Source organism: Odocoileus virginianus, chromosome 13, assembly GCF_023699985.2.
Source record: "Odocoileus virginianus isolate 20LAN1187 ecotype Illinois chromosome 13, Ovbor_1.2, whole genome shotgun sequence".
Lineage (NCBI taxonomy): Eukaryota > Metazoa > Chordata > Mammalia > Artiodactyla > Cervidae > Odocoileus > Odocoileus virginianus.
Window position 1 is genome coordinate 28,873,428 of NC_069686.1, and position 27,564 is coordinate 28,900,991.

Here is a 27,564-nt window from a genome sequence, read left to right on the forward strand (position 1 = left end):
TTCAGTCAAGCATGGTCCCCTAATCTCCCACATCCGTGATCACCTCTTAAAGTGAATACTAGGTAACCTACATCCTCCCAACTTTCCATCAGTCTCATTCTCCACAGGGCACAACCACAGACATAATATCACCTGTGAGTGCCCGGCAGGCACTGGGCCATAACCTTGGAAGAAATTACACTTTAAACAGGGTTTTTGTTTTGTTTTTTTTTCATTGTTGTTGAGGGAGACGGGGTTTCACATACTGATCTTTATAATTTACTTTGAAATATTTTTAAGAATAAAAAGGACTGACAGTTAGGTATGTAATAGAGCAAAGACCACAAATTCCTAATTGTAGAATCTACACGGTGGGTACGTTCACTATACGTTTCTTTCAGTTTCTCTTTGCATTTGAGTATTTTCTGAATTGAATGTTCAAGGGAAATGCTTTCAGTACCTTTTAGAAAACTTAAATTCCAGACGATATTTGGGTTTCATCAGCTCCCACTAGCGTTCTCTTTCCATTTCAGGATCCATATCCAGGATCCCACTTTGCAAGTTACCCGTCTTATCTCCTAGACGCCTCTGGTCTGTCACCCTTTCTCTGTCTCTCATGGCCTTGACAATTCTGAAGACTACTGGGCAGGTACTGTGTATTACAACCCTCAGTTGGGATTTGTCTGATGTTTTTCTCACAGTTAATCTGGGGTGATTGGTTCTGAAGGGGGAACCACGGAGGTAAGGTGTCCTCATCACATCATATTAAGAGTATATGCTCACAGCATGACCCCTGGTGATGCCAACCTTGATTATCTGGTTAAGGTCAGTGCTTATGGGTTTTCTCTACTGTAAATTTACCTTTCCACACTTTATATAATCTCTCTTTTTAGAAGCAAGTCACCAAATTCAGTCCACACTCAAGAGCTGGGGGAAATTAAGTCTCCCATTCCTGAAGGGGTAAGTATCTACATAAACCATTTCTAATTCCTCTCCAAGGACATCTCTTTTCCCTACATAAGCTTATATACATTTATTTTCATCTGGGCTATAAAGCAGTACCACTCTATATTTTTGCTCAAAGTGTTCTGGCTTTGGCTATTAGGAGCTCATTGAGGTTGGCCCCTAGGTCCTTTGGCAAGCCCCCTTCCTCTGTTTTTTGAGCATTTCCTTATTTTCTGGTAATACGAGGTGCTCTAGACCTGTAATTATCCATTTCTCCAAAAGCCCGGATTACTTTTATTGAAGAACGATGTTTAGAAACCAAGACATGGCGATGCTGTTGCTACTAGGGTGTCATTGCTTCCAAGCTGTCTCAAATACATATATGTACACCAACCTAGATATGCACACTCACCTATCTGTGTTAAGCTAAACATAAGGTTGTCTCCAACTCTAATCCAGTACCACGTGATTCACTGCAGTCTTCTGCCCTTGCTTAACTTTAAATTCTCTCTCCAACAGTGGGAAAGCTATCTCCCACCATCCACCATCCATTTATTTGTTGGACCTCTGAATACACGTTTCAGAATTGTTAACCTGTACTCCCATGAGAAACAACCTTACCAACTAGAGTACAGTTCCTTTTGTATTTAGCCTTACAGTGTCTAAACAAAACACCATTTTCCAAAGTTACTTGGTCTCACGCCTTTTTGTCCTCAACCCTTTCAGTGAGGTTATGCAAAACAACTGTGATAGAGAGATTCCTATGTCAAAGTCTGCATTCACCCAGGAATACACACCCACATACACATTAGTTTTTTGGTTTTAATTTGTATACATTTCTTACATAAAGTTCTTTTTCTTTTCCAGTTTTACTGGGGCATAATCGACAAATCAATTAAAAGCTAAAGTGCACAAGGTGATGTTTTGATGTGCACCTACTTTGTGAATCTTCCCCCTCCAAATTAATTACCACATCTTTGCCTCCCCCACTCACCCCTTGAGAATACATGTAAGTTCTTCTCTCTTAGCGATTTCAATTATACAATACAGTGTTATCAACTATAATCCCCATGTTATATACTGGATCCTCAGACTTGAATATTCACCTTTATAACTCAAAGTTTGTACTCCTCTACAAAACTCTATTTCCCTCATCTCCCAGCAACCGCTTTTCTACTGTTTCTACCAACTCAAGATTTGTTGCTTTGTTTTTTTTTCAATGATTCCACATATAAATGACACCACGCAGTGTCTGCCTTTCTCTATCTGGCTTATTTCACTTAGCATAATGCCCTCCAGGTTCAACTATGTTCCGGCAAGTAAAAAAAATTCCTTCTTTAAGCTGAATGTGATTCTATTGTACATATACAACCAATCTTTTTAGTCCATCATCCACTGATGAAAATAAGTGGTCTGCCTAAGTTATTTAGTACCTATTTTATCTAAACAATCTATTTAAATACTTGAAATCACTTTCTATTGGTATACATGTTTTATTTTATCCTTAGGACTTTACTACTCATTTCTGAGTGTACCTCAGAACACCTGGAATAGTTCTGAACCAGACTGATTACCTAGATACTAATAAAATGAACAGATTATACAAATTAAAATTTTTAACTACTATTATAAGTTGATTATAACAGTTTAATTGCTGGAGATCTTTCAATAAAACTATTGAAGGAGAATGTTCATTGCAGGGTTATTTAAATTTTGATAATAAGTAGACAGTTTAAAAATTATACTAGTAAGCTGGAATTTGAATTACATGGAGTCATTAGAAATCATTTGTAAAACACATTAATATGAGACAATATGCATCTGTGTGTATGTAAAAGAAGCAAACTATACAAAAAGTACAGCATATCACTTAACATACATATCATATATATGTACATCTGTGAAAGAAAACAATGAAGGAAGGAAACACACCAAGAAGTTATTTTTTAAAGTTCCTGTCATCTATTTTAATTAAAACTAAAAGACAGAAGACTGTGTGCTGTGTCTTCTTTCAAGATCTCATAAGGTGTTGGACCAGGGAAAGAGGAAGAAACAGAATCACAAGTTACGTACTGGAGCTCCACATCTAGGTAAGGACCAAAGAAAAGCAAGCAAAAAGCACGGTTGGGGAGTGCCCTCAGGTCAGCTGTAATCTGAGACTAACATTAAAAAGGTGAGGATGTGGTGCCGGTGATAATACATCCACTAGAGAAGGAAATACAGGAGCAGAATGGAGAGCTGTCTGGGAAGCATCTGAGAGATGCGGGGCTTGGACAGAGCCTTAAAGGACAGGAGAGATCTCAATGGAAGGAGGCAGCATGAATGAAGACAGGCAGTAAGTAGTCTTTCCATCCACCTGGAAGTTTTTATGTCCCATTCCATAAAAACCCAAGGAAGATTTTAAGCAATGAGAGCCACAGGGAGAGCTTCAGTTTAAAGTGTCTGGCCCTCTTGACAAAGGGCTTGCAGGGATTGGGGCAGGATTACCTAGTATGATCTGGTCAGCCTGTAGCAGATTGGATAACACTCAACTGGCTGATAACTGGACTAGCTCTGGTTTTCAAAGATTAACATTTTTACATTGGAATTTATACTTTATCCCTATAAAACTGTGAGTTGCTCAGTCACATACAACTCTTTGCGACCCCATGAACTGAGTTCGCTAGGCTCGTCTGTCCATGTAATTGTCCAGGCAAGAACACTTGAGTGGGTAGCCATTCCCTTCTCCAGGGGATCTTCCCAACCCAGGGCTTGAACCTGGGTCTCCCACATTTGCAGACAGATTCTTTATCCTCTGAGCCAGCAGGGAAGCCCACCCCTATAAAAAGGGCCTGTTAAAGTAGAACACAAGCAAACACATGGTAACCATCCATTACACTGAAAAGGTCAATGGCAACAATGACCAACTTTCAGCTTGTCACAACTTTTCCAAGCGCACCAGCCAGCTACCCCCAGGGCCAGATCACACACAGGTGTAAATACAAAGACAGCTACAGGACAACCTTCTACAAACACAGGGGCAACACCCCTAGAGACTTCTCAACTCTAAGAGCTCAGGAGGGACAAGTGTTTGTTAACATTTAACTCGACAAGGCAGCAGATGTTTTACACAAGTTATCTCTTAGTCTTCCCAACCAGCAAGGCAAGGATTAGTCTTGTAAATGGCCACTCAGTTTGGAAATGGCAAAACTTCAGTTCACACTCAGCTCCATCCAGTTTTAAGCCTGTTATCTTTCACTTGGAGTGATATCATGTTTCAACAAACTTCAGAAGCAGACTTAAACATACCTTCAGTATCACTGGTTTAAAAAAAAAAAAAAGAGGTATCTAATCAGTTTTTTCTCAGGATAGTTATTTTATAATTCATATATGATGCCAAGAATTCAATTTAAAAATCTACAGCATATTTTCAAGCCCCAATGCAATAAACACTTAGGATTTTGCAAAATATTACAAACTATAAGATTACAAATATTATAACAGGTTTTTTTAAAAAACAACTGCAAGTCTAAAATATTAAAAACTCAACTTTTTCGTAATATGAATACTTCTCAAATTGAGACAGGATCATCAAGACTGACCTTTTTCATTCTCAGTGAAGACTAACCAAGTTTGTTTTCTAAAATATACTACCCTCTTCCTCTCTGTGTCTCTCCTCCTCCCCTTCCACTCACTCTCCCCTCCCCACAAAGAGAGGTTCTCTTTCTACCATTAACTGCAAAGCCAAAGTTCTATTCTGTGATCTATAAACCATGAAATATAAAAGGTTAGGACCCACTGATAATTTAAACTCCATGGTCCTGAGACAGAAATGCCCCTAGAAAGTTAAAACCAAGTATATCAGGAATACGAGAGTTACTTTGCCCAAACCATCTAAAGAGTTTTCTCTATTACAGTGACTTAATTTCTTAACAACTCTTTAGATGCGTTGGAGTGATACTGTCAAATACACACTGCAGACGTCTGGGGTGTCACTGCCAAACCTTAGCTTGGAACCTCTACGCGGCAGACCCTTAAATGTTTCAAAGTCACCTAATACAAACTCTGAAGCACAAATGTGATGAGAGCATACATCATACTCTTCTGTAACCTATTTTTCAACAGTAGACTGAAGACATCTTTCCACACCACTCCACTTAGCTCTCCCCCACCGAGTACAAAAGGGCTCGTTATTCCATTGTATGGGTGACCAAGTGTTCACCAAGCTCCTTTTGAAGTAAACATTTGATTTTCCCACTTTTTGGCTATTAAGCAATGCTGCAATAAAAACAATTTTATGTGTTTGTATAATTATTTCCTTACTATAAATTTCTAGAGCTGGAATTTCTGGGTCAAAGAGCTGTCACGCTTTAAATTAGCACACTAACAGGTGACCCTCCAGAAGGGTTGTCCCCATTCATTCCCTCAACACTGCCTGAGTACTCAGTTTCACCATCACCCTTACCAACACTGGTATCATTCTTTTTCATCAAACCATCAGGGAAAAAAGTTTTATTAGCATACAGTGAGCTCCTACCATGTGCCATATGCCTAACGTGTATTAGGACAGCCTTGTGGAGGTAGGTCCCACATACACCACTCTAACTGCTGGGAAACTACTGCCCAAGTATGTTAAGTAACTTACCTAAGGCCACACAATTGTGTCAAAGATGCTACTGGGGGTTTGAACCCAGTTCACTCATCACCAGAACACACAGTAGGCAATTTCTCAGGAAGGTCAAAAACCTGCTCACTCACTCTCAATGGAACCCAACCATCTCTTTCCCCAGCAAAGCCTACTGAAAATTCTGATTTCATGAACAGTTAGAAAGACTGCTGGGCTGGGGTTAGGAGAACAGAATTCAAGGTTGAGTTCAGCCACTTATGGGCGGCTACTGTGTGACTGCTTACCCTTCGTCTCTCTCCTTGGCTGTAAACTCCCCGTATGTACCATTTCTATCTCAAAATGTTGCTGCAAAGCCCCAAAGGAACCTCTATTCCTTCAACAATAGCCCTTTCTCTGTGCCTTGTGCTTCAGTGAAACAGAGGCCATCCATTCCAGTTCCAAGGGTCCAGGAAGGGGTGAACATCGATCCAGACAACCAGCACAGCTAAGAGAGTGCACATGAGTGTGAGTGTTTCAGGGGGCCCCTGGTGAAGGGGTCGCTGGGTTTCACAAAATAGCAGCCATCCAGAAAGACAAGAACACAGACGCAACACCTGGGAAAATGCATGAAATCACATTGAACAGAAAAGCCTCTAAGTAAATGTATATTTTAGTCACAATTACATTTTTTACAAAGCCATATGCAAAGAAAGCAAGGGGATAAATTCACGGATGCTGCATTAAACACGTAATATCATTCTTTCTCCCCTTTCCCGAACTTTACAGAGCATCATTTAACATTTATAATTCTTAAAATATTTTAATTGCTTTGAGAGCACAGATGGAAGTGATTAATTCTGACTGAAATAATGTATGTGAAAATGGGAAACTCTAAAACCCCCCATGAATGGTATTATTGTCAGAGGATGAAATAATCTAGCATTCCGCATAATGGCGTTACAGTGCACTAACACAAGTTATTTTTATATTCCGACACTTGGTTTCCGGCTCACCTGATAATGTACAACATTAGTCATTTCTTTACAGTATTTTCTTTTTGAAAAAGAAATGCATGCATGTGGAAAAATGGCCAAACATCACAAAAGGGTTTGCAGTAAAATAGAAGGCTGTCATCTATCCCAGCCTCCTCGCAAAGTCAATTGCTGTGTAGTCTCTTGTATACATACTCCCAAAGATACCCTATGGATATATTTTTTCATTTAAAAATATTCTTGGAAGTTTTTTCTTAAGAGTACAAATAAACCTACCTCGTTCTCTTAACATCTGCAGATCACTCCCTTGTATGGACACACCAGAATTTATTTAATCAGACTCTGCACTAAGAAAATGCCTGACAAAATTATTAAGCACCACTTTTACTACATGTCTTTTCCCTTACATTTTGATCCTCCATCCTAGAAAATACTACATCTTCTAAGCTCTTCGGCCAGCATTCCAGGCCCACAACACCTTCACAGGTACCAGGATTCAAGGTTCCTTTCCCCGTACTTCCAGCTTCCAGCCAAAGCCAGGCTGCACACAATTCTCCCAGATTGACTGTCCATCCATAGTTTGTGCGGCTAATAGGGCAGCCACCCATCCTATCTTCCTTTCCTTGGTTAATTCTCCCGCAGTGCTTTAACAGGGGGTTTGGAAATAACCTCCTTCAGGAAGGAAAGATCTCCCAGCCCTGAGGGCACAGGAAATGCTTTGTTCGTGGTTCCTGCCACAGTTTGGGTCTTGGCACCTCCTCACCATGAATATGTATGCGTCAGCCCTGACCACCAGAATTTAAGCTCCCCAGGACAGAAACCACCTCTAAATAATCTTTGTAACTGCTGAAATTCAGTACAAAGTCTAGCACACTAACTGTATTTAATGTCCATTGAATCAAGCCTGAAATTAATACGGAAACTTCTCAACACCTCTTAGGTGCAAAGCCCTAGGAAGAGGTGCTGGACAAACAGTATTTCTCCCTGGGTACAATGATTCCCATTTTACAGATGAAGAAGCTGAGGGCCTTGATGTTAAGAAACCTGTCCAAGGGCATAAAGAAGAGCTGAAATTTGAAACCAAGTCTACTTTACTCCAAAATGTTTGATCTCTCCATTATGCTTTTCTTCGACATATTTGGATGCTGGGAGTTGAGTGAGGAGGTGAAACAAAGGGTCCTGAAAGGTGAGACATGTTCATTAACACTGTGGATAACCTAAGGGCACCGTAGTCCTCCTCCCCAAACAAAGATTGCCAAAAGCAATCTGTAATGTAGGACTAAAATGGCAAAGAACAAAAAGGTTATGAGAAGTAAATCTTGCCTATAGCATCCACAAATATGCACTTAATTAGTACACTGGAAGGCAGAGTCTTTCAGAAGCCATTCAAAATGAGAACAAGCAGAGGTAAGCAGGTGTGTGTGTGTGTGTGTGTGTGTGTGTTAGTCGCTCAGTCGTGTCCAACTCTTTGCAACCCCTCTAACTCCTTGCTCCCCCTGTGAGCACGGCTGGTTACATCCCAAGTTTCCCTCCCCAGCCCCCCAACTCTGCACCTTCTACAGTACCCAGGCCACTCACTGAAACTGACGTTTGCACCAGCACTCCTAAAGGATTTTAAATTTCACTGCTTCTGCTCTGGCACATAGCTACGCCCATCACGGGCGAGAGGTGGGACAGAAGGGCAGCACTGCAGAAGTTGGTTCCCAGGTCTGTGGACCTTCTCTGAGACCCAGGGCTGGACACAGACACCCCCCAACTCATCTACAAACTGGGCTGAGGAAGAATACCTACTTCCTTTTAGGGGCTTAAAGAGAATGTGAGTAGGTAATTTAAGAAGCACTTAGCACAGAGCTGGCACCAAGTGAGGGCTCACTGGCCTCTCTCCAGTGACTGAACAAACGAGCCAGAGGGCAAGCAGACCCCGCCCGTTCCCTGCACCAGGACGGAGACTAAGGAAAGGCAGCTGGGAAGCCCCATAATTAACACAGGAAGTAGTAAATGGCATTTAGCAAAGGTGGGAAAACCAGAGGAGGCAGCGCCTCCCTCCCACACAGAAGAAATATGAACCAATCAGAGCACTCAAAGAACCCAAACCTGTTCACTAGAGGAGACAAAGAAGCAAAACTTAGCCCAAGAGTAATGGGGATACCAGCAGAAAAGATACATAGGCTGAAAACAAAACCCAAAAACCCTTTCTCCACTATTACCCGCCATGGAGACAAGAAAGCCTCCCAACTCTGGAGGAAAAAAGTGGAATAAGGGCTGTGAAGAAAGGCAGTGGGCGGTCAGCCATGAACACCCGCCCAGTGGGGTGAGGAGGCCCTGGAGGTGTGCAGAATTAAGCACAGCTCCAGGCCCCAGGCTCCCTGCCAAGATCAGGGAGTATGGCTGGGTTTAGGTGCAGGTGTGACGTCACTCAACTCCCCAAACACCCTTCAAAAGTACCGCATTCCAAAGTCACAGAAAACCAGCTCAAGAAGGCTGGGTAAATCTCCCAGGGTCACAATGATGCGGCGGGGCTGCGCTGTGTGACCTGAACCCCGTCTGTTTGGCTTCAAAGTCTCCTGTACTGACAAAAGGCATGGCTGGGGTGGGTGGCAGGGGTGGAGGGTGAAGTGGGTGAAGGTGGTCAAAAGGTAAAACTTCTAGTTATGAAATAAGTAGTTCCTGGGTATGTCATGTACATCATGGTGACTAAATGATACTGTACTGTTTGGTAAAAGTTGCTATACAGTCCATGGAATTCTCCAGGCTAAAATACTGGAGTGGGTAGCCTTTCCCTTCTCCAAGGGAATCTTCCCAACCCAGGGATTAAAGCCAGGTCTCCCACATTGCAGGCGGATTCTTTACCAGCTGGGTGGGGGCTTATTTTTTGGTTTGGTTTGGTTTGGTCATGCCTCGAGGCATGTGGGATCTTAGTTCCCCAACCAGGGATCAAACCCACGTCCCCTAAATAAGAAGCACAGAGTCATCACCACTGGATCAACAGGGAAGTCCCAATGATACTGTATTGTATACTTGAAAGTTACCAAGAGAATAGAGCTTAAAAGTTCTCATTTCAAGGGAAAAAAATTGTAGCCATGTGTGGTGATGGATGTTAAGGAGACTTAATGTGGTCATTTCACAGTATCTACAAATGCTGGATCATTACATTGCAAGCCTGAACTAATAACATTACGTATCAATTCTATCTCAACAGGAAAAAAAAAACAAAAAAAGACCCAACTGACAGAGAGGAAGGGGAGAGGAATCTAGGCTGGGTTAAAGACTAATAACAAAGCACATGGTGTAATAACCAGTAGGCTGACTGAGTTTAAAACCTAGATTTCAAAGAGTTGAGTCCTTTTTGGTGTCTCTTTTCCCGGGATTTATTGACATGTTGTTGACATATGTGCACGTTTAAGGCATATGACATGATGGTTTGACACAGATGCATAGTGCAAAACAACTTCCACTTTAAGGTTGGTTCATACCTCCATCCCTTACAATGTTACCCTTGTGTCTCTGTGTGGCCATAACATTTTAAGACCAACTTTCTCAACAACTTTCAAATCTATAATACACCATCATTAATGATCACATCTATAATACAGCATTGTTAATGATCAAATCTGTAATACAGCATCATTAATGATAGTCACCAAGCTGTACATCAGATCCCCACTGGGCGGCTTTTTCATCTGTGACAACCTAGGCCACTCCCAGGCAAACCAAGAACCCTATTAAAATTATTCCTTACTCTCCACACCCCAGGTTCCCTCCTCCAACCTCTTTTTTCATAAACAAGAAAAATACTCAGAATCTAATTTCACTAGAAACTTCTTGCCAAAGGTCTGTTTAAAAGGCAAAAAAAAACCCAAATCTAATTTTGAGGGCTTGCTACTTTTGTGTATGAATCCAAATAACTAAAAAGCATCCTTGGCAGAACTAAATATGAATGTATATAGTAAGTTCCTTAAAAAAAGCAAGCAATTTTCCTCAGTGTTCCTTTTCACCAGAGATCAAAGCCATGTTGTTCAAGGAGCTCTCAAAAGCTCCATGACAGAAGTAAAACGAAAGGACAGGTTAGGCCATTCAGAGTCAAACATCCTCAAAAGCAGGCTCTGGTTGCACCCTTCCTCACTCACCCCAAGATTTTGATACAAACATAGCTTGCCAAACCCCACTCCAGACCAAGTGAAACACCACCTCAGGCAGGCCTGGAAATGTGCAGGCAGAGCCCAGGTGATTCCTGCATGCACCACAATTCTGCTCTGGAACTAGAGGCTACAGGAGCCAGGGCTGTTATCCATCTCCTATGGGAGTTCTACTCCAAGCCCATCCAGAGGACGTGAAGGAGTTTCTACAGGGAAGCGGTGATGCCGCTTGAGAAACCCTATTTCCTCCTGCCCACTGAGCATTCCCAGCTGGGTATCCCAGAGAGGTCTCGAAACGCCCTTCCTGTCCTGAGAGTTTTCGGTTCCTGATAACACTCACCATCCCTCACTCGCCGCCCAGCCTGGAAGCAGCCTTGCTCTCTGCCTTCAATCTGCTGCCATGTAGCCCTTTTCTTTTCTGGAAGCAGCATCTACTCCACTGCAAAACTCACCTTCCATACACACCCTTTGGTGTTTTCATCCCTCCAGGTGGCTCAGTGGTAAAGGAGCTGACAGCCAACGCAGGAGATGCGGGCTTGATCTCTGGTGCAGAAGATCCCACATGCCCTGGAGCAACTAAGCCCAAGTGCCACAACCTCTGAGCTTGCACTCTAGAACCCAGGAGCTGCAACTACTTGGCCTACTTGCCGCAAACTACGGAACCCACACACCCTAGAACATGTGCTCTGCAATGGGAAGCCACTGCAATAAGCTCATCCGCTGCAACTAGAGAGTAACCCTCTCTCGCCACAACTAGAGAAAAGCCAGAGCAGCATCAAAGACCCAGCACAGCCAGAAACAAACGAACAATTACATAAATAAATAAAAATAAAAGCCTGGTGACCCAGGACTGGCAACTTGCATTCGAAGCTTGGCTGAGCCCGTTTCCTTCTCTGCAAAACGAGGATAAGGACAACAGCACTCTGCAAAGTTTCTGTGAACATAACAGGAGCTGCTGCTGCTAAGTCACTTCAGTCGTGTCCGACTCTGTGCGACCCCATAGACGGCAGCCCACCAGGCTCCGCCAGCCCTGGGATTCTCCAGGCAAGAACACTGGAGTGAGTTGCCATTTCCTTCTCCAATGCATGAAAGTGAAAGGTGAAAGTGAAGTTGCTCTGTCATGTCCGACTCTTAGCTAAATCCACGATAAAAGATGTTCAACTGACTTTCATTCTCTTCCTCCCACTAACTCGGGCCTCAAACATCAGCTCTCACCTGACCTACTTCAAAAGCCTCATCGCAGCGAACCTGCCATCCATCTGTCCCCACGGCAGCCTCCCCTCCACATCACAGCCGCCAAAGCTTTCCTCCAACATGCAGCTCTGATTACATCATCTCCCTGCTTTAAAACCTTTGACAGCTATCACTTGCTTTACAGGATCAAGTCCATGCTTCTTAGCCTGGCAAGCAAGGCCTTCTGCAATCTGGCTCTCCCCTGCCTGCCACTGCACCCAAATGCCAGGCACCATCTGTTCTAGTAACAGCACCCCAAACACGACTTGTATTTTCATGCCTCCCAGCCTCTGCTGAGCGTGCTCAGAGAAAGCCCCTCACCCTCTCCCCAACCTGGCCAAGTGCTAGGTATCTTCCATCTCCTCTCTGAAGCCCCACCCCCACGCCAGCTACCAGCCCCACCTCTCCTGCCGCCGCCTCCTCCTTCCTTCTTTCCTCCTCTTCTCTCCTGCGGCACACACTTGGACTCTGTAAGCACTTACCTCCTCAGACTGACTCAGAGCTGGGCCTCAAACTCAGAAGGGCACAATGACAGCCCTCAATAAATACTCTTGGGGAAATTAATGCAAGACTTCCACCACCCTTTGACAAGTGGAAACAGATTCTAATTTGTCAAACAGTTAGCACCTTCATGGTAACTTTTTACTTCTAAAACTCTTTAAGGATATTACATTCAGTTGAGCCAGCTAAGACTGCTCTTAATGAAGAAAGCAAAAAAAGAAGCCCTGTCAGGGTCAAATGTCTATAAATCTCATCAGCTTAGAACTCAATCACTAGCCCCCTAGCAATGGTGTCTCTTCACTCTTTCCATGAAGGGAGGGGGAAATCATGTCCTTTTGAGTCCTCCTGGCTTGACTTTGGTAGGTAGAGCAGGACAGTCTAAGGAGTCCTTCTTGCTTAAACAGAACATTTCAGAAAGGAAGGGATAAACAAACTGTGACTTCATGGTACGAAAAAATAAAAAGTGTAAAAATACTCCAGTGCAGCTGGACTTAAGTACCCTTAAAGAATCAAGGTCATTCACAGGAAACAGGTACAGTACTACCCGGGCAGGGAGCAGCAGGAGACTCCATCTTCCTGAGAACTTTTTTTGCACAAGCCAAGCCCCAACACTTAGAAACAGCTGGTAGAAGAAAACATGTCTTTCTTCACCCATACATGCCTACTTAAGTAGCCTCCAAACTGTTCCTTGACTTCTGCTGTTTAAAACATGCATGTGTGTGCGTGCGTGCATGCTAAGTCGCTCAGTCGTGTCTGACTCTTTGCGACGCCATGGACTGTAGCCCACCAGGCTCCTCTGTCCATGGGATTTTCCAGGCAAGAAGACTGGAGTGGGTTGCCATGCCCTCTTCCAAGGGATCTTCCCAACCCAGGGATCAAACCTGCTTCTCTTAAGTCTCCTGCATTGGCAGGTGGGCTCTTTATCACTAGCACCATGGATATATTAATTCTCCCTTTCCGTGAGTCATTAATAGGGCACAGGCCAACAATAAGAGTCCTCCCCACTGATGAGGATCCGGGGCCCATTGGAGTAGCACCGATGCCTCTCCTCTGCAAGAAGCCTGAACTCTTGGTTGGCAACAACCCTGTTCATAAACACACACCTATGACTGGAGAGTGGCACTGCCGACTTACACCATCTAAATAAAATAAAGTTAAAAAAAATAAAATAAAATAAAATAAAATAAAGTTAATTATTGTAAACCGCACTCCAGCAAAACTCGACTGAACGTCTTCGAAGTAGCTCATGGTCTCCCAGACTTAGTAAATAAACGGACTTTTTAACATACTGAATTTCATTAAAACCAGGCGGTTTGTTAGCAATAACCTCATGGCAATAATAGAATATCCGTTTTATTCTCTGGTTCCTTCTCCTTTATATATTACCATCTAAAATGTCTCATTTATTTGTTCAAAACAGTTCATACAGACATCTGTCTAGTTGTTTTAATATAAGTGACTGACAAACCGCACATGAAGGTTATCTTGAAATCAAGTTCTTGTATACCTATGGCTAGTCTGTGTTGATGGCAGAAACTAAGGCAATAGGGTAAAGGAATTATCCTCCAATTAAAAATAAAAATAAAAAAAAAAGAAATCAAATTCTTATCTGGACTCCTATAACAAGTATTTTAAAATTAGCAATTTCTAAAACATTCGGAACAAATGAAAATTTTCATTCATTTACTGCCCCAGAAAGTTGAGTTTAAAAATAGGGTTAAGAGAAGAAGGGAGAAAAGGACCTGTTTGGGGCACCTATTAGGCAAGCACAGTGCTAATTATTTTGTATAGGTTCTCACCTTTAGTCTTGAACACTACGATACAGGAATTACTACCCCATTTTACAAAGAGACAGCAATCCAGTAAACCACCTATGGTTCATCTAGCTTCAAAGATCATGCTTTTTTCACTATCTCCTACATATTTGTTGTTGTTCTTTAGTTGCTAAGTCATGTCTGACTCTTCTGCAACCCCATGGACTGTTGCCCGCCAGGCTCCTCTGTCCGTGGGATTTTCCAGGCAAGAATACTGGAGTGGATTGTCATTTCCTACTCCAGAGCATCTTCCCCACTCAGGGATCAAACCCACGTCTCCTGCATTGCAGGCAGATTCTTTACCACTGAGCCACCAGGAATGCCCCATCCTCCTACAGATTAGTTGTTTTTTTTTTTAAGGAGGAGAAAACAGCTGTGTTGTTTAGTTACAAAGCACTACTCTATCCAAGGCACCTTATTATTCACAAAAGGCAAACTGTAACATATGGAATAGTATTGCTGCCCACTAAGGGGTTAAACCTAAGACTATGCTGGGATTTGCCAACGATAGCTTTCATCCATCCATCAAAGCTACTTTATATATACCATACTAGTCTTCATTAATACGCACCAAGCTCCTTTAATTTTTCCCAGACATAAAACAAGCACTTGGAAAGATATCAAGGGAAAAAACTTAAATATAAAATTAAGTTAGTAAAGTCAGTTATAATATGAATTTTTATTTACAAGTCTGAATTTCTAAGACAATGCACATATAAAATTATCACCCTGAGGGTGTATGTAGATTTATGGCTGTACTTTAAATTAGCATAAGCATTTATCAGAAAAATACTGTTAAAATTTATCGAGTGTAGGTAGAATTAATGCATATTTCTAAATTAATGTGTTTAGAAATAAATCTTTATAGAACCATGTTTTACCATTATAACTCAGATAACTTGTCATTCTGAATAAAATTCTACCACCAGCAGCATTTAACACTCAAGCCACTTTACCCAAGAGTCACATGGTTTATAATCTTAAGATACACAAAAAACTTATACCCATTTAACTAAGCTAGCTACTCAGAATACCACCACCATGTTTTCAACCACAACTGGAATAAGTCAAACTTGCATCCCTCCCTTGATATAAATTTCCAAACAAACTGTAAGTCATACTTAATATTTTTAAAAGTAACTTAAGAATTCTAAATTAAATTGCCTATTCTCAAATCATAAGCATAGTCTAGGACATAGTCTTGCAAAAAATATTTAACCTGAATCTAAACTTGCCTTGAGACTAAAGGAAAACTTCTAGTTTAGAGGAAATAAAGGGGACAGAAGAACAAGGTAAACACCACCACAAGGAAACAAATCCAGATATGTACATCCTACAAGCTCTCTTCTGAAGGTCAGGAGAGGGAGGGAGGAGGTGGCAAGATAGTCTTTTTCTGTATTTAAAAAAGCAACAGGGACAAAAGCAACAGCCCACAGTGCAGTACATAAACCTTAGCCGAATCCTGATTCCCAAAATAAGAAATGGTGACAGATGAAATTTGGGGAACAATTAGATAACAGTAAGAAATTAGTTAACTTTCCTTAAAGTGATAAAGAGGTGGTGATTTTTGTCCTTAAGTCCTTAGTTAGAAATTCATACTAAAGTTTGTCAGGTGAATTATATAATGTCTGGGAATTGCTTTAAAGTAATTTAAGCAAATTAAGCAATCCAACACTGTCTGCTGGTTAAAAGATGCTCAGCAAATGTTTCTACAATTTAATGCATTTGGGAAATATTAAATCCTCTGGTTCCTTTCAAGGAGATTGAGAATGAATATAAGAAATAAGGATGGTCAAAAGTTCTGCAGTTAAATACCTGTTTTACTTTGATTAACCCTGATTTTCCCACTTAAACATAAACCTTGTTTCCCTGCATAATATCTATTAACTTCCTGAGAATCAGTTTCTGTGGAACCCACCATGGGAAGTGCTGCCTTATGGAGATAAACCACTCTGAGGCAAGGTTCTCTTAAGTCACATTCGTGCTTCAAGAACCCTGAATCATCAAATACTCACAACTGCCATCTATTCACAATGTAGGAACCAGCACTTCTTCTGTCTTTTGAGTCTGTAAGTTATTGCTGTGGTGGTGGTGGTGGTGGTGGTTTAGTCACTAAGTCATGTCCGACTCTTTGCAACCCCATGGACTGAAGCCCACCAGGCTCCTCTGCCCATGGGATTTCTCAGGCAAGAATACTGGTGTGGGTCACCATTTCCTTCTCTGGTAACTTACTTTTTAAGTTAACATGTTTTAATTTACGTCATGCTCTGTAATATGAAAATAGCCACTGCAAAAGTTAGTTATTCACATCCACTTTCTTGGAAATCTTCAATAGGACAGATTTCAAATTCTTAAGCTGCAAACCACACCGAGTTTTCACCTTCAAAACCACCTAGAGATATTGTGAAGGCTCCCTCCCCAAATCCTCTGCAGTGACTCCTCAAAATAAGTTACTGGCTTCCAGAAACAAAACACGAAACAAAACATAACCCCAAGTCAAACCTCTTCGACCACTGATGGTACTTAAGGATTCCCAGTAACTCACCTCAAAGACCCCCATCTCTATGCACCAGAAGTGGTTCCATTCTTATAAATGGATTCTGTGGATAGCTGAACAACTAAATCCCAAGATGAATTCACTTTACCACAAACTGTACTTACCCCACAGCTAAAAGTTTTATAGCAAGCTGTGAGCTAATATCTGTAGTTTGTTTTTGGGTTTTTGTTTTTGTTTGGTTGTTTAGAAAAACTGCATCCTAATCCATTTAAGAACCCCAACACTTAAAAAAAAATCCTTTGGAAATTCACTTAAAAGAGAACAAAAATGGCTAACAAAGAAATCTAAGCTAGAAGTCACTACGACAAGGAAAGAATCAAATTTGATGTCTCCTTTGCATCTAGGAGGCAATTTACAACATTCAAAACCCTTTTATATACATTCCGTCATCTGACCCTCAAAACCCTGGAGAGACGCCTGTTTTCCATCATGATAGCATATATCTAACATGGTTCAACTTGAAAGATGACAACCTGTCAACCCTCAATTATCCTCACCAGAGAGAATATAGGCATAACAATTTGATTCAGCTGAGCAGAGTAGAGAACCTCATCACTTGTCTCTCAACGCAGACCCTCAGGCCAGACCCTATTGCAGGGACTTATTATCGCCCATGATTTTGCTTGGGGGTACTTGCAGACAGCTAACTGTCCATAGGCATTTAGATCTTCACACATAAAATCCTCCAGGCCTTTCCTATTACCGCACAAGGAGAGCACACTCTCCTCTGAACTCTCTATACCTGCCCAGGATGTTCCAGGAGTATTTTTGTAGCAACATCCCATGGAGTTTTCCATTTTCACTCATGTCAGTGTTCCCACGTGAAAGAGGGACAACATGTAACTGCAGGCAACATGTATGAGGGCAGACAAGACAGTTTTGAAATAAAGTGACTGTGGTTTGGATCCCAGATCCTCCTGTCTTGACCGTGTGTGCTCCCTGCTCTCAGAGCCCTCACAGGTATATGGCGCTTTCTAGCTCCTAATGTTGCAGGGGGCTGGCAGAAAGATGCCCTCCCCATGGTGATCAGCACAGAAGGGGATTTAACACCTATGAGTTCTCCGCATGCCTCCCTTTCTCTCAGAAGGGGAAATAAGCAATTATATAAAATGACTAAGGCAAGCTGAACCCCAACCACCAAGAAGCCTATGACCCATAGGCAAAGCAAGCGGGCAAATGACTTTTCAATAAAAAGGCAAACAGAGAAAAACATTATAATCAATGTACAAGCAATGTGCTAGGGAGGTGAAAGAGAAGGAACCATTTAGAGGCAGAAGAGGGAAATCCGAAAAATGTGAATGAGCAAGTACTATTTACTTGAGCTAAGCCTTTAAGGACGATGAAAATTTCAGTGGGAGGAGGGGAGAACAGGTCGTCGGAGGCAAAACTGAAAAGAAGTAGGTTAGCAATGGACCCAGCAGACAGACAGAGAGGACAACTGGGTCTGGTAAAGAAAGTTACAAATCATATCAGAGAGAATCTTGAAACCTAGATGGGAACTGCCAGGGGTCTTACCTGTCCTTACATTAGCTGTGGTGTTTTTGGCTTTAAGTAACAAAACTACAGGAAAATAAGGGACAATAAGTGACTTAAACTGTGGTCTCAAAACCTTTTGGTCATGTAGCCCTAACAGTAAAAAAAAAAAAGAAAAAAGTAAACCTGTACCCCTAATAGTTTATATGTAATTAAAACACTTCTTCAAGTCACTCAGTCATGTCCGAGTCTTTGTGACCCCATGGAATTCTCCAGGCCAGAATACTGGAGTGGGTAGCCTTTCCCTTCTCCAGGGAAACTTCCCAACCCAGGGACTGAACCCAGGTCTCCCGCATTGCAGGTGAATTCTTTACCAGCTGAGCCACAAGGGAAGCCCTAGAGTTATCAATTACCAGGGAAGCCCATACAGGATAAAACATCCATTAAAAACTCTTTAAAGGATGAGAATGATTCAAACAGTATTCCCAAGTTTATTTGTATTTGTTAGTATACATCTATACACTATGTTGGTGCCTGCTCATTAAATTTGATTTAAAAGTCATTTCCTAAAAAAATAAATAAATAAAAGTCATTTCCTAATCTCAAATAAGACATTTTCTTATTCGTATGGATTTTAGATTTACCTCATTATCATTTAACTTTTTTGTAAGAATCTTTTTTAAACCACTTGCCTATTTTGTAGGAGCCAATTTACTTAAAACTAGATGATATAACCCATAAATCTATTTACATGGATAGAGTTCATCAAAGGCAAGAATAAGAATGAGGATGCCATTGTCAATTCCAGCAGGTTGTAAAATGCCTCCTCTGCCCTCAGGCGACCTTATATAACCTAAGTGACAGAAGACTTTCAGATATACCAACTAGTGTCAACTCATCTATTAAATATTAGTAAAGCTTTTTTCTAGACAAACTTCTAATATTTTATTTCTTCCCATGTTGGATGGTCTGGCATACTCTACTTTGGGAATCAAGGCTTCAAACAATAAAAAAAATTCCCCACATAAGAAGTTCTGAGTCACAGTGGTTTCAGGGTTGGTTAATTCTGCAACTAAAAAAAAGTCACTGTGGTCTTAGGCCCCTTCCATCTTCGTGATTTTCAGAGTGTCAACCTGTTTTATTTTGCTGACAATAGTGGGCTCCCAGTATGGTGGAAAAAATAGTTGGTCACACACTCATTAACCAGTCACTAGCAACAGGTATGGTGTTACTAAAGTTGACTTGGCTTAATCAAGATTCACTACCTGGGGCAGAAAATGCACCCAACTTACCCTGAAACACATGGGCAATGGAAAACTAACCAAAAACAGGATTATATTATCAAGCAACGTGGTAAATTATTACAGCAGTGGCCCCTGCAATGAATCATGCAACCACCAGAGCCTGAGTGAGCCCAGACCCAGGCAGAAAAACCACCCGGCAGAACTCAGCTCCAGTTTCTGAATTCCAAGCAAATAAAGGGTTGCTAGTTTAAGCCACAAGAAGGGAGGGAGGACCAGGATGGGGAATGCTGCGGTCTGGGCAAAAGATTACCTCTGTCACAGCGCTTTGTGTATGTAGGACAACGGGTGAAGAAAGAGCAACGCGGGTTCGTTCCCACATAATTTTTTAAATTCAGTCATCTAGCTCAGAGTCAACAAGCACTCAATAAACATTAATAATTGATGTTACTAATCCCCAGTAATTTAGAATAAAGCATGGCAGACAGAAGGGAGTATAATGGGTTACATGGGAATAATGACCATCTCTTTTATTTTTTTTGCAGTAATTCAATACCCTGTTATCCAAGTGCCTGAGCATGCAGCCACATTCAGATACCCGCAGAATGTGGAAAAGTCTACTACTCTCAAGACTATAGTATATATATCACAGGGGCATTAAAAAGGTTCATATTCTTCTGCATATTGGTATGGAGTTATGACCAGCAATACCACTTCTGGAAACCTATCCTGCATTAGGCAGCGAGCCTTTTTTGTTTACCCAGCTCCCTCAATGTGGGAGACCTGGGTTCGATCCCTGGGTTGGGAAGATCTCCTGGAGAAACAAAAGGCTACCCACTCCAGTATTCTGGCCGAGAGAATTCCATGGACTGTGTAGTCCATGGGGGTCACAGAGTTGGACACGACTGAGAAAATTTCACCCCCTTTTCTATTAATAATAACCCCCTTCTGTGTGGGACACTTGGTCTCCCCCCACAGTCCCATCTTGTGGACCTAACGGAGACTGTAACTGTTGGCTGGCATCAAGCCAATCTGAGTTCTCTCCAGGTTTTTCCCAAATTGGAGCTGAGAACAAAGATTCAGCTTTGTTTTGGGAGGGTTTTTATGTTTTTATTTTATATTGGGAGTATAGCTGATTAATAATGCTGTGATAGGCTGTGATAGTTTCCGGTAGACAGCAAAGGGACTCAGCCATACACATGTATGTATCCACTCTCTCCCAAACTCCCTTCCCATCCAGGCTGCCACAAAACATTGAGCAGAGTTCCCTGTGCCCTACAGCAGGTCCTTGCTGGTTATCCATTTTAAATACAGCAGTGTGTACAAGTCCACCCCTTCCCACTGGCCACCCCCCGTCCCCAGTCCTCAAAAGAGTCAGTTTCTTGATGATGTGAGGTTCTGAAGCTACCAGCAGCCAGGTATCTCTATGTGCTGGGCTCTTTTTTTTTATTTTTTATTGGGTCCTTTGATTTAATGATGAATAAATCACATCCTGAGACAAAGGGCTCTGATAGCCTAAGAGATTTCTTTCCAAACACCTAAATGTCAAAATCGGTTGGTTAAACAAATTATAGTAATGTATGTAATGAATTTACAAAACAGCCATTAAAGCTGTGCCAAAGAATGTATTGATATAACAGGGGTGGGGCAAAGGGTGCATATCACATAAGCATACACTGTACTACAAACTGTACAAATACATTATATGCACCTTTGTATGTCAAATCTCTTTCGTATTTCTTCAAAAGTTCCTGTAATATACGATCCTACTTTTGCATGAGTATATATGCATGAAAAGATCACACCCAAGTGTTGCTTAGAGACTTCCCCAAATCCAACCCCAACTCACAGAGGTATTAAGTCTCTTCCGGGTACGGAAGGGAGGCTGGTGAGTCACCATGGCTCTGGGCTATACGGCTGAACATCTTGGGTTCACGTCTACATATAGTTGTGACTGGAAGATTTCTACTAATAAATTCCCTCATGGTAGTGGCAAAATCTGTGGGGACTAAAATCCAGGGACTATGCCATCCCTTTGCAATGCTTTTCTTGTCCTTGACATTTCTACCTATGCGACTCTTCTTTCTAGAATATTCTCCTTGATCACACACACCTTTGGGAACCCCTAAAGAGGACATCTATCCTAAAAGGGTTACTCCCATCAGTAACATGGACAGCCCAAACCAGAACCCGTTCTATGCTGTACAAGATGCTCCCCAAGAGCCTTCTTTATCTAAAGTCCTCTCCTATCCCTCAAAATCTATTCTGAGAGTAAAAACCAGAAGGCATTCTTCTGTTTTGCTGCTCTTGTCCCCTTCTAGCACACTGATGACTCTTCTCCCAACTTTATTAGCAAATACTGCTTCCTAACTCTCTCTCTCCACACACACCTGGAGATGGCAGCCTTTTACAGTCAGTCAGAGGCCTGTACAGTCAAAGCTATGGCTTTTCCGGTACTCATGTATGGATGTGAAAGTGTTAGTCACTCAGTAGTGTCTTTGTGACCCTGTGGTCTATAGCCCACCAGGCTTTTCTGTCCACGGATTTCCCAGGCAAAAATACTGGAGTGGGCTGCCATTCTCTTCTCAATGGCAGGGATCTCCAACCCAGGGATCAAGCCCTGATCACCTGCATTGCAGCAGATTCTTTACTATCTGGGGCACCAGGGAATAGGCCCCTCAGAGTGGGAGAAAATAACAGCAAATTATACAAAGGACTAATCTCCAAAATACACAAACAGCTCATGCAGCTGAATACCAGAAAAACAAGCAACCCAATCAAAAAGTAGGCAGAACACCTATCCTGCCTACTTATCCAAAGAAGATACACAGATAGCTAATAAACACCTGAAAAGATGTTCAACATCACTCATTATTAGAGAAACGCAAATCAAAACTATGATCCCCTCATACCAGTCAGAATGGCCACTGGACCAAAAGGAAGGCTGAGCACCAAAGAATTGATGCTTTAGAGTTGTGATGCTGGAGGAGACTCTTGAGAGTCCCTTGGACTTCAAGATCAAACCAGTCAATGCCAAAGAAAATCAACTCTGAATATTCATTGGAAGAGCTGATGCTGAAGCTCCAAAACTTTGGCCACCCGATGTGAAGATCCGACTCATTAGAAAAGGCCTTGATGCTGGGAAAGACTGAAGCAGGAGGAGAAGGGGAATAAGATGGTTAGACAGTATCACCGACTCAACAGACATGAGTTTGAGCAAACTTCAGGAGATAGTGAAGGACAGGGAAGCATGGCATGCTGCAGTCCACGGGGTTGCAAAGAGTGGGGCACGACTTAGCAACTGAACAACAATGGGTACTCATTAATTGCTTAGTATTTTGAAAAGACAGTCTTCTGAGAATAAGTTTAAGAAGCTGAAGAAGGACAAGCTGTTCAGACATAAAAGAGTCTATAGCTTCGCACATAATTTATTTCAGAACCCTTTAAAGAAAATCCATACCAGCTTCCAAATGAGTGTCAAGTTGCACTCACTACTCTTAAATAGGCAAGCAGGACACAGTATAAACATTTAGAGTCAGTGAAAATGGGTCACCTGCAGCCTACCACTTCTTTACCATTAAACCAATAGCATAATAAGAATTTTTTTTTCTTTTTGCACAGCAAGTGGTGCAAAATCAGATTTATCCAGACATCAGTAGAAAGAGCCCAAGAACAATTTCACCAAAAATGGGACATTTATCCAGGCTTTGTAATTCAGCTGAGAGATACCAAGATGAAAAGCAAATGATATAGTCATTACTTATTTTTAAAAAGACGCACAGATTTAAGAAGTGATTTCCTTAAGAATGCTGTCTGGGTTACTAGTCAGGATTATAAATCACACCAGATCCTGAAGTCTACTTAATAAAAAAATAAGTTGGAAATAAACAAATGATTAGTTTAAGGTATATGAATTTCTGAAACTCTCTTGGGGAGAATTTTCTATTACCATTATTACTGAACTGTTTTTAATCTCTGACATCAAAGCATAGATATTAACCCTGGGGTTCTGAAACCCAAGTAACTCATAAATGAAATATTATGAGAAAATGCCACATAGTAACGTAAGTCTGTCTGCCAAGTTTTAGCCAATTCACTTGTGACTTCATAAATAAAGAGAGATATGGAGGCTGGAATAGAAAGAATCAGAAGACCTAGGTTCAAGCTCACCTCCACTGTTTACAAATGATTTCAAGCAAACTGATCTAACTTGCCCAGCCTCAGTTTACTTAACTGAGGGTTTAAGAAAAATATATGTAAGTAAAGCCCTTTATAAATGCCAAAGTACTACTTTAACATTACAGCACTAGCTCCAGAATGCCTACATTTCTCCAACTATTGGACAGTCACAAAACTTTATGGTTGAAAGATAATCTCATTTTAGGGATGATAATGAGAAAACTAAGGTCCAGAAAGGCTTAAGAACCTAGTATACTGGCAACATCCATATACCGGTGGGGGGTTAGGAAGAGGTTCTAGTTTTTCCACTATTGAAATATGCATTTTAAAAGATGGTTCAAAACAAAGCTATCCTGGGAACTAATACAAATCCCTCCCCAGCAATATATATATTTCTTCTACTTTATTTTGCTTGTGTAAACTCTACTCCTATAACAAGTTAAACTTTTCATCAGAAAGATAAAAAACAAAGCCATCTCTCTGACTATGAGATGCACAGCCTACTTGCAACCCAACCCAGACAGAAACCTTTACAACTGGGTTAGAAACGCCTAATGGAAACATCGACACAACACAAACATCCAGCTATGCTGGCAGGCATCATTATAATATGGATTACAATTCTACCAGCCCAGGGATACTGATTTTAATGTTCCTGGGAGATAAAGAATTAATCAGCAACTCAGAAGGGGATGTTGCCTAAAAATGAACAATTTAATCGAGAAAACTCCACCGTCTTTGAGTTTGTGCCCTCAATCAGCCACTATCAAAAACCCACTATGGCACCAAATTGTGTGTGGTTAGAGAGACAAAATGTTCTTTTCTACAGGCTGTTATGGGAAGTAGAAAAAGGCTGACTATGAATCAGTTATGTTTTAGTTCCACACTGGACATAAATTATAATTTAGACATTCTGGTGGCTAAACCAAAAAAGCAGGAAAACCATGGCTCCCACATCCCAGCAAAACTTAAGTTTGCAGCCTCACAGCTGAAAGACAGGGTCATGAAAAGTGACCTTAAATTTATTTCTGGACTTTCCTGCCTCCACGAAAATCGATGACACTATTTCCCACCTCTTATTGTCAAATCACAACAATCCGGAAGCCTGGACTGAATTCACTTGGCAGGTAACAGGAGCAACCCTAGGAGGAAGTCCTGAAGGATGTCAGATACCATATTTCCTTTACTCCCACATACTTTTCATCATTACCACCAAGATATACTTCCAATGAGTTCTCACTGACACCCACCAGGCGTTCTGGCTGACACGAATTTTGCAGAAACTGGCATCTCTAGGGAAGGTCCCTTGTGAGGTCTTAAGTAGCTTAGATGAGTAAAACATTCAGACTACCACTGTAATGAACAGCTCTCAGTGGCTCATAAATTCTTTCATTCCCAGCAATCAAGAAGCAGCTGTTAAAATCCTGGAATCTTCCTAGGAGCAGATCTTAAATACCTCCAAGTTGGCCAGGGAAGGTTCCCAACTGCTTTCTTCTCCTCTCCCTCCCCCGGCCCCTCCCCAGGAGTGCCAAGCTGGCAGGAATAAGAGAAAGGAAAAAAGACCCAGGAAAGGAAAAAAGAGAATGAGTGAGTAGCGGCTCAGGCGAAAGCAGAGAGGCAGACTTCCTTCATTTCCACTACAGAGAAATACCAACTCCGCACCAACTAACCAGGTGTCTCCTTTCTTCTCCCATCCCCACCCCCTCCAAACACATTAACTTCTGCAGTCTGATGGCCTGGCATTTGGAGTTAATGACCTCAGCAGTCCTAAGCCCATTCCTCAAAAATTCTAAACCAAGCTCTTCCTTTCCTTGCCAGAGTTCGAGGCCCATCCCACGGGAAGATTCAGCTTCCTTTTCCCTTGTATCTCGCCCAGACGGCGATGCTCCTGGGGTCAAGTTCAAGATGAAGGTACCCTCCTAACCTCCAGGAGCCTACGCCACTGCAGGGAACAGAGCTACCTAGACGAGTCCCATCCTTCGAGGCACGGGGATCTGGGGCTGTCAGCAGTGGGCCGGAGGGGGCTGGGAGGGGAAGACTGTCGCCGAGCCCGTTGTCCTCTGAACCCCTGACCGCGGCGCCGGGATTCTACCTGGCCACCGCCACATTTCCTCCCGGAGCCTTACACAATAAGTGAAGTAAGTTTTGAAAACGCCGGTTCAGAGACGTTTCTGTCTGCAAACACGGCGCATAATGCCTTGGGGCTTCCTTCCTCGCCAGCCGTTCCGGAAAGCTGCCGCGCCAAAGCCGGGAGCCCCTCACACCCCCAGAGCAGCGCGCCCGCACCCCAAAGTCCCCCAGAAAGAACGCGCGCCCTGACATAAGTCCCCCAAAAGAAGTGAGCACCCTTCATTCTCCAAAAACAATCCTGATCTCGAACTCTCCCTCAAGGTCTAATCCGTGCTCACCCCCCCCCCCTCACCCCCCCCCAAGAACGTGGATATACTCATCGCAGTGTTCTCGGAAGCGAACAATACTTTCAACCCAAAGTGGGGCACTACGCTCTCCCCGAGGCTTAAATTCAACCCGCCAAGTTCGCGACCCGCGCTCATCTACACTTCGGGGGCACTCTGGACCCCGCCGTGCCAGGCGCGCCTCTCTCCCGCCTCCCCCGCCCCAGGTACCAGGCGCCCAGGCCCTTGCCAAGCCCGAATGCTAAAGAGGAGGCGGAAAGGGGAGCGCGGAGGCGCGCCGGGCGGGGGTGGTCCCGAAACTCAAGCGTGCGGCCGCAAGATCCCGTTGCCCCCGAACCTCAGCTCTGCCCGGGGCCAGATTGGTCCGGCGCGGAGGGTAGGCGAAGGAAAGGCACCGACCCTCCGGAGCCGCCAGGACCAAGGCCCGGAGCGCACAACATGTCCGAGCCTATCTCCGGAAAGCTCCCGGGTGTGCCCAACGATGGGGGCAGGGAAGCTCCAGAAACTTTCCCACATGCCTTTCCACTCTCCCCATCACCCTCTCCTCTCCCCAGACCCCCTGCTCCCCTCTGCACCGTAGCAGCTGGCGCGACTCGGGACTCAGGGAGGCCGGCGGCGGCGCCGGGGCGGCGGGAGTTACCTGCCGGGAAAGTTTCCAGCTCCTCGGCGCGGTTACCCACCCCCAGGGCCGGGCCTCGGGGCGCGGCCAGCTCAGCGCTCCGCGGCTGCCTCTCCTCCGGCTCCCAAGGCGGCCGCTGCTCCTGCAGCTGCCACTGCTAAGGCTGCGCTCCGGCCCGTCCCCCCGCCTCGCACAGCCCACACCGGGGCCTCATTGGCAGCGCGAATCCCCGCCCTTGCGCGTGTTCCCGAAGGCACCTTCCTCTCGCGCGCCCGCCCGGGCCGCGCCTCCCGCGTCCCTCACCGCCCCGGGTTGCGGCGGCTCCCGGAACCGGTGGGACGCGGCGGGCGAACTTTCTGCAGGGACCCCAGCTTCGCTCAGGGGTCCTAGTCCCCGCGGCTGCGTTTGGGCCCTTCCAGGATTGGATCAAAATGGGTGATTGTGGTGTTGGTTTTTTTTCCCCCAGCCTCTAAAAATCAGTGAAGTGGCCTGGCCTCGCCTCCTTGCTGCTTGTTGAAAACAGCCGAGGAGGACATCTGGGAGCAATTAACCAAGCTGAAGTTTTGGTGAATGCTTTAGGGTGACTTGTGTGGCTTTCTTGAATTTTCTCTGCCTCACTTAACTACACACACTCGCTTTCTAGGGCAAGAATGAGCTAAAGCAGATGGGAGGTGTAAAGGGCATCTCGCCTGCTGTGTCTTTCTTTCCCGAAGTCGAATTAGGGAGCTTCAGGGACCGGCGATTGCCTCGGACGTCCCCGGGGCCGCGTCCCTGCAGCCTCCTCCCTCCGCTCCGGGCTGGCCCTGTGTTGTCTGCACGCGCACACACACACGGACACGGAGGCCCTGTGTTGTCTGCACGCACACACGGAGTGCCAACGTCATGCCTGTATCGGC

General features: G+C 43.3%; 1 protein-coding gene across 7 annotated transcripts in view; it reads right to left on the reverse strand.

Moving 5' to 3' along the window:
- TANC1 (tetratricopeptide repeat, ankyrin repeat and coiled-coil containing 1) overlaps nt 1–26,841 on the reverse strand; it is a 237,793-nt gene extending 210,952 nt beyond the window's left edge. For 6 of the 7 annotated variants that reach the window (XM_070476149.1, XM_020880382.2, XM_020880380.2 and 3 more), the window contains exon 1: nt 26,690–26,841. The gene's annotated coding sequence lies outside the window, so the exon portion shown is untranslated. The remainder of the gene's footprint in view (nt 1–26,689) is intronic. The other variant, XM_070476147.1, reaches the window with a different exon arrangement.
- Nucleotides 26,842–27,564: the final 723 nt, after the last annotated feature.